Source organism: Rhynchophorus ferrugineus, unplaced genomic scaffold, assembly GCF_030347505.1.
Source record: "Rhynchophorus ferrugineus isolate W39M unplaced genomic scaffold, kcgeb_rfMv2 rfM2, whole genome shotgun sequence".
In the NCBI taxonomy this organism is placed as follows: Eukaryota; Metazoa; Arthropoda; class Insecta; order Coleoptera; family Curculionidae; genus Rhynchophorus; species Rhynchophorus ferrugineus.
Genome location: NW_027472581.1, coordinates 82003365 through 82015331, shown reverse-complemented (window position 1 = coordinate 82015331; position 11967 = coordinate 82003365).

Here is an 11967-nt window from a genome sequence, read left to right as displayed (position 1 = left end):
CTACATTTGTTGATGATACTGCGATTATAGCTGTCGCAGACAATAGTGAAGAAGTCACACGAAAATTACAACAGGCAATAGAAATAATTGGACACAAACTTGGAAAATAAAAATTAACGAAAGTACAAACTGTGCATGTGCAATTCACCTACAATCAGACCGTACAAGCACCAATAACATTAAATAATACTATTATTCTTTATAGCAAAAACGCTAAATATCTCGGAATGAATCTTGATGCAAAACTTCGCTGGAAGGAATATATAAAGAAGAAAATAAAAGAAGTGGAATTGAAATATATGAAAATGTATTGGCTAATTGGAAGAAAATTACAATTATCGGTACATATGTTAATAAATTTCTATTGCTGGCTTGGTGGCGCAGGGGTAAATTCGATAGGACGGTCCTACTGTTGTGATTAAAATATGTTGAAAAAAATGATGAATTGCTATTATATAAGCAAATACTGAAACCTATATGGACATACGGAGTTCAATTATGGGGATGTTCTGCAAATAGTAACATAATCAAAATTCGAATTTTTCAGAACAAAGTCCTGAGAAGTATTGTGGGCGCACCCAAATACTACAGGACTGATTACCTACATCGAGACTTTCAGATACCCACAGTAAGTCAAGAAATCAAGAGAATTGCAAGGGGGCATGAGGAAAGACTCCATTCTCATGAGAATATTGAAGTATTGCAACTTTTGGATGCCATCAGAGCGGCACATAGATACAAAAGAATCAAACCATCTGATCTTGTGTTGTGTAGTGGGGTGTATGTAATAAAATTACTTATTTCATCAGAGACTGAGATGGGGTCGATGGGCCCTCCTAGTTATATATTTAGATTTAAGTTATCATTAAGACAAAATGTAGGTTAGTCGGAAACGACTAGTAACAATGTAATAATTAAATTATAAAAATAATTAATTTGATAAATTTAGACTTACATTTAGAATAATTAAGACGATTATATGTTAATCAACTTCCTCGTCCTCTTCGCAATTTTTTAATTCATTATCCAATGCGGCGTAAGAAAGCATACTTCTAAAAATACTTTATCAGCCCACTATTTCGCGAAACTACCGACCGGTCACCATTCGGAAGAAAGTGCAATAACATGAGTCATCAACAGCTTATGTTTGCATCTGGCCGATGAGATTAATCATCGTAAAAAGTCAACAAAGACCAGCGAGTCTTCGTGGTCTGGGTCATAGGAATAAGCCTGGAGTCAGAAATATGCATTCTTTAACAAGTATGTTTACAAAAAAAAGAGAAACTAAATGCTATTCATGTTTACATTCAATTAAACGTTAATACAATATAAAATAAAATAATTCGTCGACGAACAGTTGATTGATTTTATACACAAGATAATATAAGCTGTCAGTTTTACCATAATAGCAGCACAGCAGTAATTTTAACATATATCATACATTTTAACTGTATTTTTTATATACGTATATTAAAGTCTCCTTTTATCAGCTAGGGGTTTATCTGGACTGGAAGTACGGTTTAACGTGGGCTGCGAACCACGGTCCTTGGCATTAAGCCTACCGACTGGCGAATGACCAACTTTAGAAATCATCCTAGAAGACATCCGGTCTTACCCAGCCTGATTACCGGCTTGACTGGAGTCATTTTTCTTGTCGGATTTTACACTTTTGCCTAGGACAATCACAAATATTAAACACGGATATCGCAATATTAGGAGAACCGTCCTGTCGCCTTTACCCCTGCGCGACCAAGTCGGTTTAACTGTAATTTAATTCTTCCGTCCATATTTTTAGAATGAAATTTTGAAGATAACTATAACGCGCCTTAGTATATTTTTGTGTTAAAGAACTGTCTACTCTAGTATAACGGAACAAAAATATATGTACTTTAATATAGTATAACTTTCGTATTTATTTGTTTTATTATATATTTTAAAATCTCCTTTTTTACTAACGACGATTTATCTCGACTGGACCTACAGTTTAACTGGGGGAACTACGGTCCTCAGCATTAAGCCTACCGGCTGGCGAGTAATCAACTTGAAAATCATCCCAGAAGACATCCGGTCTTACCTATCCTGGTTACTGGCGTGACCGGGCATCATTTTCCTTGTCGGATGTTGCACTCTTGCCGAGGATAATCACAAATTTTAAACAATCACAAACATAAATTTACGACCATGTCCCAGCAGGATTCGAATCCGCGACTGTCGTAACAGCAGGAGGACCGTCCTGTCGCCTTTACCACTTCGCTAAACAAGCCGGCTCTTAAAATTAACTCTTTAAACTGATAGAACTAAAGAAATATGAAAGAGGGTAAACGTAAACTAGACCATTTTGATTATATTTGCCAGGATATATGTTATGCTGTTTTTTAACCGATTTCGAAAATGGAGGAGGTTCTATGTTCGGCTGTATATATATTTTTTAATGTATATTCGCCGATTTCTCCGTCTATTATGGGCCGATTTTAAAAATTATTCTTTTATACGAAAGAGTGCACTTCCCAGGTAGTCCCATTGGAACCAAACTCAGGATCTGACGTCTTCACATATTTTTTATTTAAAATAATTAAATATATCTGTATAATGTTACATATTTAATTATATTTAATTTATATACGTTATATTTATCATTATTTTACATTTTAGCATATTTACATTTGCGTATTTTGTATTTACGTTATATTTTATATTTTATATATTTATAAAATTTTGTTTTAATTTTTTTTTCAGTAATCATTTCATGGGCAACATGAAGGCAACAACTTTATGTTGTTCTGGTTGTAATAAGTAAATAAAAATAAACAAAAACCTTATTTAATCTATCTACTAGACGTATTTTATATTCGACTATATACACACAATTTAGCTGAATACCTAGCTAAACCTATTTATCTATTTACAATATTATTTTAACTATTTTGCAGTCGGTCCGTACAACATATTAGATTTGTTTTGTGTTAAAAATCTAAGTTTGATTATTATTTACATTTTAGTGAGTTTCTTATTTCTTTTTTGTCGGTCAAATGTTTTGGTTAAAAATATTTTATGTATTGTTTAAAATTAACCCTATTACAAACAGTGCTATAAACTAATCCAGGAATAATGTAAACATAAAATTAACAAAAAAAATCATCTAACCACTACTCTCGTAAACATCAACGCATGGGCAATAGGCATTGAAATGATAGGCAGGAATACAGGAAATTTGGAAACATTTGAGAATGTAAGTATGGAATCGGTGAGGATTACTTATATGCTCATTCAAGTTAGTTTAAAGCCACCGGGTAGCAATAGTATGAGTCGTGCTAGACACACCGGACTTTAATATGTGGGTCATGTCATCGAAATGTATAAATATATTCAAACCAAACCGTTTGTTAGTCGAGCGAGACCTGAATGTTCGAGTTCATTAGCATAGCAAATGCAACGAAAAAAACAATAACAACGAGTTAAAAGTGCTAATTAGAAGCAATTAAATATACTTTTGGAACGTTAATTGTAACTGCAGGTTAATTGTTCAAGATATCTAACAGCATAGAGTTTGAAAAATGTTCGTTTCATTTTTATATTCAAATCTATAGCGTCAGTGAAAATACTTTATTATAAAATATTTATTAATATTCTTAAAATATTTTTATTACACAACAGACGAAACTCATTTAGAAGAATAGGTGTGCTGTACATCACAAAAAATATTGTACACACTTTTGTAAGGAATCACAAAAATATTCAGTTATAATAGTAAGATATGAGACATATTCTAAAAAAGATTTATTTTTAACTTGCAGATGTGAATACTGTGGTGCAAATAGGTGTACCGGAAAGTCGTTACTGGTGTGATTGATACATGTTATGATTCGACGCAAATATCATTTTATTCTACTGACATCGAGCTTCAAAGCTATACATGTTTTATTATGCCAAAGTAACATCGTCATAGATTTCTTTGAAAATGTCAAATTTCATGTCTGAAAACGTGCATTTGTGGAATAATAATGTAGTTTAAAAGCAAGTTTGTAGATACGACATCGCAAGAGTTATTGGATGAAGACTCAACTCAAACTCAACACTCAACAATTGACAGAAGGGTTAAATGTGAGCCAAGAAACCAAGAAAAAAGAAGATATTTAAAATATATAGATTAGTTTTTATGTATGTTTCAAATATATACCTAAAAGGCATCTTTCACTTTAATTTTAACTATTATTATTATTGTTATTATATATTAAATTTCCCGGTACACATATTGCCACTGTCACGCCCTCTAATCACGACTAATGCACGAGACTTTCTGATAACATTCTTTAAATTACATGAGATACAGAGCATGATAAAAAACGGCCGCTAAATTGTTACTACGAATGTACTGTATGAAATTATATATTTCAAATTCATATATTTCTGTATTGAGACTATATTAACCAGTATACATTGATGCATCTATCTTTAAACTGTATAGATATATTTAAAATATAACCTTTTTTAATATTTAAACCACCAACATTACTATTCAATAATTTATTTATAATAACTAGCTCTTTATTGTCGATAGTACATCCGTATTTATAAAATAATAAAAAGGAACCCATTGGGAGGTCTGAAAAGCTCAAGGAGAACTCCAAGTGAGATTTTCTCATAACTAGTTATTAAGGCTCCTATCGGACTGTAAAGTTCAAGTAGGTGTCCCTAATACTTGAGAAGACTTTGGCCTCCTTTTTTTTTAAACTTTACACGTTCAATTATTGGAAAATATATTTGAATATAATTAGAAAAAGTAAATGAGGACTAGAAAACTAGTCCCGTAAAATAATACAATGTCGGTATAACTGTTATGTAATAAACGACATATCGGAAAGTCTGTCTAATTTAAAGGAAAAGCCCTTAACTAAATAAAAACGAGTAATCTGTAATTCAAATAACTAAAATTATGTTATATGACATTGCTCCATAGGAACAAAGGTAACTTGGTCTTCCTTTTGTCAATTTCTTATATTTTTTTATGTTTTACGATTTAGCATAGTATTGACTCGGATGCCACAACTCTGATCCAGAGAAATCCCCAGACCTCTTACATTTATTCATAATTGGAAACATAATATCCAATTATATGGAAATTGAAGAAAACTTTGGTCTAAGGTCAGATCGCATACCAGTGATTCTGATACTGAGTGAAAATATAATAAGACAAAAAAATCCAACGCTAACAAACAAGAGAAGAGACTAAGAGGGATTTGTTGAAGAATTGAATAATTGACTTCAACTAAATATAGCCCTTTAAGTGAGTCGACCAATTAACCGTTAAAGCAGAAAAAATATTGTAGATATTTAACAAGTTGCTTGGTCAATAGTCCAGAAATTAAGAGTACAGTTAAAGGAATTAATTATCCAAAAGACATCAAGGAAATGGTAGCTGAAAAATGAAAATAATAATGTTTTAAACGATATAACCCAAATGTCGAAAAAGGAAATACTGCAAATTAAAAACAAATCCATAAATAAATATCTGAGAAATCTAACAGATGACAAGGAAACAGTTACTAGTTGAAAGCCACCGAACACCTAAAATGATCATGTCTACACAATCCACCTGAAAAGCAGTTGAAGTATTAGCTGACCATCTACAAGAAACCTTCAAACCAAACGAAACTGTTATGGAGTACAATATACGAAACTTAGAATGTGAAGTCAACGATTCATCTAGTCTCGGCGAAAGCAGTAACAAAAATGTCCACACAATCCACTTGTAAAAAAATGATATTAAATAGTTGTAAATATGTGAGCATTTGAAATCAATGTAATGTCTAATAATTCTTCTGTCTCAAATATCAAAAAAAGCGAACCTAATACATACAAATGCATTCAATAACAATTGAAATGTTATTGTAAATTTGCTGTATAAACTTGTTTCACACGATATAATAAATAACAAATATCTGTCATATTTATGCGTACACTTATGCTTTTATCTTTAAATGGTATGGAAATATTTAGTACTTAATCCTTTTTAATATTTATACTACCAACATTACTATCCAATAATTTATTTTTAACAACTAGCCCTTTATTGTCGATAAAATATTAAATAAATACATTTAAATAATAATTAAAATGCAACTAACTGGAAGGTCTGGTGAGCTCGAGGGGAAGTTAGTGCCTTTTATTCTGTAGAGAAGAAGAGTGATTACTAGCTATTAATAAGGCACCTGATGGACTGTCGTCCAAGTAGGACTTAGCCTCACACTCGAGAAAACTTTGGCCTTCCTTTTTTAAAATTTTACATTCAATTATTTGTAAATATATTTGAACATAATTAGAAAAGGTAAATGGGGACTGGGGAACTAGTCCTGCAAATCCATATAACGTCGGTATAACGGTTGCCTATAATTTCGGTATATTTCAGTAACAAACGACCTTCCCGGAAACCGTTGTTATTTGACGTTAAATCTGCTAACTAAAAACGGGTAATATGTAATTCAAACGATTAAATTTATGTTATATATAGAATTGTTGCATAAATTGAAGGTAACTTGGTCTTTTTTGTGTCAATATTTATAATTTTTAGATGTTTTATGATTTAGCATAGTATTCGCTCGGATGCCACAACACTGATCTAGAGAAAACCCGAGACCAGTTAGATTTATTCATAGTTGGAAACATAATATCTAACTATATGGAAGCTGAAGAGAACTTCGGCCTAAGTTTAGGTCGCACACCAGTGATTCTGAGATTTACTTATGTCCTAAATTATATAGAATTTTTCATGTATATTTTAAATATTTACTTAAAATGTATTTCGTTACCTTAATATTAACTATTATTATTATTGTGATTATATTTTAAATATCCCGGTAGAAATATTGCCACTGTCACGCCCTCTGGTCACAACTAATGCATTGGAGATTCTGATAACATTCTTTAAATTACACGGGTTACAGGGCATGTTGGAAAATGACCACCAAATTATTACTACAAATGTACTGTATAAACTTATATATTTCAAATTCATATATTTTTTATTGAGATTATATTAATCAGTATAAATTGATGCATCTATCTTTAGACGGTATAGATATAGTTAAAATTTATTTTTTTTTAAATATTTGTTGTCGATCCCCATATATAAATAATAATAAAAAGGAAGCTATTGGGAGGTCTGAAAGGCACAATGAGAACTTGAGGTGAATTTTTTTGTCGTTACGAGATCATGTGCACTTATAGTTATAAAGGTTCCTGTCGAGTTGTAAAGGTCAAGCAGGCCCTAATACTCGAGAAGGTTTTGGCCTACTATTTATAAAAACTTTATACGTTCAATTATTCGAAAATATATTTGAATATAATTAAAAAAAATATATGGGGATTAGGAAACTAGTCCCGCAAAACAATACAATGTCGATATAATGGTTAAGTAATAAACGACATATCTGGAAGTCTGTCTAGTTTAAAAGAAATTCCGTAACTAAATAAAAACGAGTAATCTGTAATTCAAATAATTAAAATTATGTCATATGACATTGCTCCATAGGAACAAAGGTAACTTGGTCTTCCTTTTGTCAATTTCTTATATTTTTTTATGTTTTACGATTTAGCATAGTTTGACTCGGATGCCACAACACTGATCCAGAGAAATCCCCAGACCTCTTACATTTATTCATAATTGGAAACATAATATCCAATTATATGGAAATTGAAGAAAACTTTGGTCTAAGGTCAGATCGCATACCAGTGATTCTGATACTGAATGAAAATATAATAAGACAAAAAAATCCAAAGCTAACAAACAAGAGAAGAGACTAAGAGGGATTTGTTAAAGAATTGAATAATTAAGTCAGTCGACCAATTAACCGTTAAAGTAGAAAAAATATTGTAGATATTTAACAAGTTGCTTGGTCAATAGTCCAGAAATTTAGAGTACAATTAAAGGAATTAATTATCCAAAAGACATCAAGGAAATGGTAGCTGAAAAATGAAAATAATAATGTTTTAAACGATTTAACCCAAATGTCGAAAAAGGAAATATTGCAAATTAAAAACAAATCCATAAATAACTATCTGAGAAATGTAACAGATGACAAGGAAATAGTTACTAGTTGAAAGCCACTGAACACCTAAAATGATCATGTCTACACAATCCACCTGAAAAGCAGTTGAAGTATTAGCTGACCATCTACAAGAAACATTCAAACCAAATGAAACTGTTATGGAGTACAATATACCAAACTTAGAATGTGAAGTCAACGATTCATCTAGTCCCGACGAAAGCAGTAATAAAAATGTCTACACAATCCACTTGAAAAAAAATGTTATTAATAGTTGTAAATATGTGAGCATTTGAAATCAATGTAATGTTTAATAATTCTTCTGTCTCAAATATCGAATGAATCGAACCTAATACATACAAATGCATTCAATAACAATTGAAATGTTATTGTAAATTTGCTGTATAAACTTGTTTCACACGATATAATAAATAACAAATATCTGTCATATTTATGCGTACACTTATGCTTTTATCTTTAAATGGTATGGAAATAATTAGTACTTAATCCTTTTTAATATTTATACTACCAACATTACTATCCAATAATTTATTTTTAACAACTAGCCCGTTATTGTCGATAAAACATTAAATAAATACATTTAAATAATAATTAAAATGTAACTAACTGGAAGGTCTGGTGAGCTCGAGGGGAAGTTAGTGCCTTTTATTCTGTAGGGAAAAAAAGTGATACTAGCTACTAAAAAGGCACCTGATGGACTGTCGTCCAAGTAGGTCTTAGCCTCACACTCGAGAAAACTTTGGCCTTCCTTTTTTAAAATTTTACATTCAATTATTTGTAAATATATTTGAATATAATTAGAAAAAATATATGGGGAATTAGAAAACTAGTCCCACAAAACAATACAATGTCGATATAACGGTTATGTAATAAACTAAACGACATATCGGGAAGTCTGTCTAGTTTAAAAGAAAAATATTGTAGATTTTTAACAAGTCGCTTGGTCAATAGTCCAGAAATTAAAAGTAAAATAAAAGGAATTAATTATCCAAAAAATATCAAGGAAATGGTAGCTGAAAAATGAAAATAATAATGTTTTAAACGATATAACCCAAAAGTCGAAAAAGGAAATACTGCAAATTAAAAACAAATCCATAAATAAATATCTGAGAAATCTAACAGATGACAAGGAAACAGTTACTAGTTGAAAGCCACCGAACACCTAAAATGATCATGTCAACACAATTCACCTGAAAAGCAGTTGAAGTATTAGCTGATCATCTACAAGAAACCTTCAAACCAAACGAAACTGTTATGGAGTACAATATACCAAACTTAGGATGTGAAGTCAACGATTCATCTAGTCCCGGCGAAAGCAGTAATAAAAATGTCTACACAATCCACTTGTAAAAAAATGTTATTAATAGTTGTAAATATGTGAGCATTTGAAATCAATGTAATGTTTAATAATTCCTCTGTCTCAAATATCGAAAAAATCGAACCTAATACATACAAATGCATTCAATAACAATTGAAATGTTATTGTAAATTTGCTGTATAAACTTGTTTTACACGATATAATAAATAACAAATATCTGTCATATTTATGCGTACACTTATGCTTTTTTCTTTAAATGGTATGGAAATATTTAGTACTTAATCCTTTTTAATATTTATACTACCAACATTACTATCAAATAATTTATTTTTAACAACTAGCCATTTATTGTCGATAGAATAATTATATTTAAATAATAATTAAAATATAAGTAAGTGGGGGTCTGAAATACTCGAGAGGAAGTTAGTGCCTTTCTCTCAATAGAGAAGAAGTGCGCTTACTAATCCTAAGGCCGCCTTATAGGACTTATTGGTTCAAATAGGGCTAACCAGGGGCCTTGTCGCTCGAGAAGACTTTGGCCTTCCTTTTATAAAACTAACATTCAATTATTTGGAAATATATTTGAATATACTACACAAAATATTTTTAACAAAAAAAGTGAACCGACTTCAAAGAATAAATAAGGAATTCACTAAATATTAAAAAATAATCAAGCTTGGATTTTTAACATAAAAAAACTTTTTAAAATAAAATATGTAATAATAATCGTTGACTTTGAACACTTTGACTTTTGTTGGTAATTTAATCTTTTGTAAATGTCCATCATGGAGAAATGAAGCATAACTTATTTTTGCAGTGGTTTAAAAATTAGCTTTTAAAGAACTTGGAGGAACTATCAGTTATTGTTATGGACTATACACCATATCATAGTACACTGGTGGGGAAGATCCCAACAACTGCATCAACAAAGGTTGCAATTAACGAATGGCTTAAAGTACAAAAAATAAGTTTTGTATAAACCATGTTAAAGAGTGAACTATTCCAAATTGTTACTAGGTAAATATAAATGAAATGTTTCATTGCGTTTTTTGCAACTAATTTTTTAAATAAAATAATCCCAAAAAAGCTATACAGTGCATTAAATGGCTGAATAATATCGTCACATATGTTAGAATTACGACTTCCTTTTTATCACTGTATATTCAATCCAACCGAGTTGGTATGGGGTGTAGCAAATACTTATTGTTATAGATATGCTGGTTGAGAGGGATATTTGATCAAGAACTGTTGTGGGGAACTGGGATATGTGGAAGTAAGCATTCTCGAACACCTTGGACATGGATGAACTGGATAAAAAATACAGAGAAAGTAATTGATAAAAGATGGATTCATGAAAATATCTTAGACAGATTGGAAATGAATAGTTTAGTGATTGAATTGGACAGTGACTCGTAAAGAGAAAGTGACTAAAGGAAGCTTTCAGCACATGTGATAATGCTGTGCAATGATGGACATTCCTGGGAATATCTGATGAGAGTGGCAATGAAAGTGGTTAGAAACATAACATCTAACTATATGGAAATCGAAGAAAACTTTGACCTAAGTTCAGATCGCACAAATAATAAAATTCGAAGTTAACAAACAAGAGAACAGATTGGGAAGCATTTGTTAATTAATTGTCCGTAAGAAATCAAGGAAATAGTAACTGAGAAACGAATATAAAAATATTTTAAACGATATGACCCAAAAGTCGAAAAGGGAAATACTAAAAATTAAAAACAAATCCATAAATAACTATCCATAAATAGATATCTAATAGATGACAAGGAAACAGTTTACTAGTTGTGGAAAGCCACCGAACACCTAAAATGATCATGTCTACACAATCCACCTGTAAGAGATTTACATAGTCAAGAACAGCATTTGAAGCATTTGCTGACCATCTAGGAGAAACCCTCAAATCAAACGAAACCGATATTGAGTACAATTTGCTCAACTTAGAATGTGAAATGGTCAACGACTCAACTAGTCACGCCGAAAGAATTAATCAAAATTACCAAGGTTGACATTAATCTGAAGAAATAACTAGACTATGACTTAATAACAGGACAGTTGCTGCAAAAACTACTTACCTTACCATCTTGATGAATGCAGTATTTCAATTAAAAAATGTCCCAAGTGTTTGGAAGATGATCAAAATTATTATGATTCCAAAACCTGGAATATCGCCAAATCAAATAAAAGCTCATAGACCTTTCTCACTATTATCAGTAATAATTAAGGTATTTGAAAAAATCCTGACGAAAAGGGTAAAACCTCTTATAACGAGAAAAAAGCTAATACCTACACATCGGTTTGGGATTATTAATAGCCATTCGGCGATTGATCGGATCCACATAATAACAGAAGTAATTGAAAAAGCCCATGAAGGTAAAAATGTATGTTCAGCTATATTCTTAGATATGGCACAAGTCATTGATATAGTATGGCAAGACGGCCTTGTTCACAAGCTACAGAAAATGTTGTTACTGAAACAATACACTGAGCTATTGAAATCTTACATTACAGCCAGAATGTTTAGAGATAAACACGAGGAAGCCTACTCTATGATAAAAAAAGCTAAAG